Source organism: Agelaius tricolor, unplaced genomic scaffold (genome assembly GCF_023055355.1).
Source record: "Agelaius tricolor isolate 1412-34295 unplaced genomic scaffold, bAgeTri1.0.p SCAF_2, whole genome shotgun sequence".
Lineage (NCBI taxonomy): Eukaryota > Metazoa > Chordata > Aves > Passeriformes > Icteridae > Agelaius > Agelaius tricolor.
In genome coordinates, this window is record NW_027269262.1 from 11,584,346 (window position 1) to 11,587,903 (window position 3,558).

The following is a 3,558-nucleotide window of genomic DNA, read 5'->3' on the forward strand; positions in this document are numbered from 1 at the left end:
AAGGAGAAGGCGGGCCGGCCCGCCTCCCGTCCCGTGTCCCGCCTCCCTTCCCCTCCCGCGTCCTCCCCGCCGGGCAGGAGACGGGGCCGCCTCCAGGGCTTGTGCAGGGAGGGGGCGGTGCGCTGTCCGCGCTCTGATTGGTGGCTGCCTCTGTCACTCAGAGCAGACGAGAAGGGTTTGGCTTCTGGGCTGTGGCCCCGCCTCCCCGCGGAGCTGATTGGTCACCTGGCGGGAGCTGCGGGGCGGGAGCGGATCTGTTGGTCCCTCCTGCCGGGTCGTTCCCCGGTTCCTGATCCCGCCTTGGAGCCAGGGAAGGGATAATGCTGCCCCCGCTTGAGAGCACGAAGCGAGGGTCGAGGGGTTTGCTCTCTCCAGCCGCCTCCAAGAGTAGAGCAGTGCCCAGCGCCGTGCAGGTGCTTGGCTGCACCGTCGGGGAGTGGGGCGCTGTGAGCGCCTCCCTCCTCTTCAAGAGGCGGAGACAAACGGAGAGGCGGCAGCGCCCGGGGTGTCTGCGGGGAGCAGAGATCCCAGCCCCGGGAGGCTAATGGGGGCTGAAGCCATGCACTGCCCCTCCAGTACTGCCCCTGATGCGGAAGCTCCTGTGAGAAACATAGGGTACACGGGGTCGTCTGTGGCTCCAGGTCTGCTTGGGAACGGCTCCCTCGGCAGCTGGGACACTGAGGGCAGCTCTGGGCGGTGCAAGCCTCCCCGATGGCCGTGCCTTCAGCGTCTCAGAGTCCAGACATTCCCAGCCCTGGACAGGAATCATTAACCCTGCCTCACCAATGTTATATGTAGGGCCTGCTTGTGGGGAATACCTGGCAAAAGGCTTTGCCCTGGCAAGTGCCCGTACTGATCAGGGCTGGCCACTTCTGGAGCAGCCTGGCTGCTCTCGTTTAATGGAGCACTTGGCCTGGCTTTCCTCTGCACATTCTCACAATTTGCACATAAAACACCGAGGAGACCAACTGCTTTCCTTGGTGTCCAGCTGTGTTCTTTGGTGTCTGTTTTCCAAGCATGGAGGAGAATGGATGAGTCTGAGTCACAGCCAGCCAGCGTGAGAAGATAGTGAGGAAAATAGCAGAAAGCTGCAGAGCTGATACAAAGCTTGAAACAGACCTAAAGATCTCCTGCCTTATACCTGGATGAGAGGAGTTTCCTCAGGACAGGTCGGTGTCATGTATTCCAGTCCAGCAGAAGCTCAGTGACTGCCCTGAGTTATCAGCTTTCCCACCCCATCGCCATATGTGTGCATGGAACTAAAAAGTCTTAGAGACGAATGACAGTCATAACAAATCCCAGTGCATAAAGAGATTAACTCAACTGTGTAAGCATACGGGTTCAGTTTATCCCCTGAGCAGATCAAACCATTTAAGATTAAGGTCTTTAGTATGGATAATTACAAGATATCCTTCATCAGGACAAGCTGCCTTCGCTCTTGCCTGGTGACATTTACAAGCCCCTGCAGATTCCTCGGTTCTTAGGCTACTTTCAGAGGCTCATCTTTATTGTGAGTCTCACTGTCAAAGTTTCTTTCTGGTGGAAAATGACTGGAGGGAATGGCTGACTTTCTGTAGGACAAAGAAGTAGCTTGGTCTCCTGCTGTAAAAATGTAAATTTTTTTCTGAATTCTGCATTTTCTTTGAATCAAAAGGAGCTCCTACCCCGTGTGTCACTATGAGCTTTCAGAGGGAAAGGTCTCCAACTTGTATCCAATTTCATGCTGGTTAAAATGCCTTCCAATCTATTCTTCCTCCGTATCAACTACTTAATAAAGCTGAAGTAAACATAAATTCTCAGAATGTTTGCTGAAGGATGAGGTAGAAAGGGTTTGTCATACAGTATAAGGGTGGGGGAAGAGGTAAGTGGAAAGGTAAATCCAAATGCCCTTCCTAGATGAGAGAAAAGGGAGATGGGGAGATGTATGTACCACCTAGACCTGGGAAAGTTACAGGTGGGTTAACTCCATTGTCAGAGTGACAGGAATTGGGAGGTGCCTCTGTAGAAAAGGCTGTCACAGTCAAGCTGTTGCACTGCATGTCATCTCCAGCTCTGGAGCATTGGAGGCCTGTAAAGTGGCCATTCCTCTACCAAGTGCCTGCACCATGAAACCCCTTCCACAGGCAGTGTCCTGTCTGGAGAGAGAAAAATAGTGTGACAGTTGGGCAGAAATGGCATTGGCAAAAGACCCTTGTCTGTGTGTGTGTGTTGAAGGACTGGCTTTGTGACAGGAGCAGCTAAAGGAGAGTTGCTGTCTGGGCCCGCAGGGAAATGGCCCCAGGTAGAGCTGTGAAAGCAGGACTCTGCCAAGGCTGAATGCAGGTGGTGGATCATCTGAGGACAAACAGTAAACTCACAGATTCAAACTGTGTTCAACCTACTCAGTTCACCAGAACATCCAGTCTTAATAAAGCAGATTTGCACATAATGATGGGCACCTGGGAGAATAAATTATTTCCGTTTAACTATTTCCTCAAATATGTTTTCATAAATTACTGGCTGAAAGGAGGAAAAGCTTTGAGCAACCCAGACACACACTGCTCAAAGCATTTTGGCTTGCTTTTACACACATGAAAGAGTTGAGAACTGAAGCACTAGTTTTCCTGACCACTCCCATAAAATATTTTTTTTGTCCAATTACTTCTGATGGTTCAGTCTGTAAGCTACCTGGTTCTGGCCATTGCATAGAGAAGGAAAAAAAAAAAAGAAAAAAGGAAAAGTCAGTGTTTCAAAGAGGTAGCACTGCTCAGCAGGTGATGTGTTCCTGAGGACAGATTTCCCTTTTAACTGCCCTGTTATTTTTTGACCCCCTTAGTGTTGCACCACTCTTCACTGTGGTTATCTACTACTGGCAGGGTTTCCCTCATATCCAGGTAATACTCTGCAGGGCACCACTACTGCACAGTGGCACTTTGTCACCTCTGACAAACCATCAGAGTCCCCGCAGCCAGGCTGCACTGTTGGTGCTGCATGGATTTGTTCCTTATAGACCTGAACACCAGGGGAAGAGTTTTTCACAACTTCTTGTAAGGGACAAAACTGCACAACAGTGAGAATTTCAGTATGTCTATTAAATTACAAGGAGGAGTCTTCTGACTCATGGTTGGATAGAAAATATGTGTCTACTATTTTTGAATTTCTGCAGGTTGTAGAACATCTAGAAAAGACCTAGTCAGTTATTGACATAGTGGGTCCCTTGAGATCTGCTGGATGATCAGGCAGAAAGACTAATTCCAGTTCTCAAGAGGCCTTATTTTCACCCACACAGGTGATTCTTCTATCAGGAGCTGCGATCCCATACATGACACTGGAATCATCAGCATTAGCAGGGATTTAACTCTGGAGTTTTCAAGAAGGAGCTCATTTGTCAGGGCTATTGGGGCACTAATTGGCTTTAATGGCCACAATCAGCCTCAGCTAGGGCCTCTCCCACACGCTGGCTCATGGAACCTAATTTCAGCTCAGCACAGTGCCATCACTACCTGCTCTAGCTGTGCTACAGCCATCTCTGTGACTTGTTGGGGTCTCCCGTGATCCAGGTACTGTTGTAGACATTGC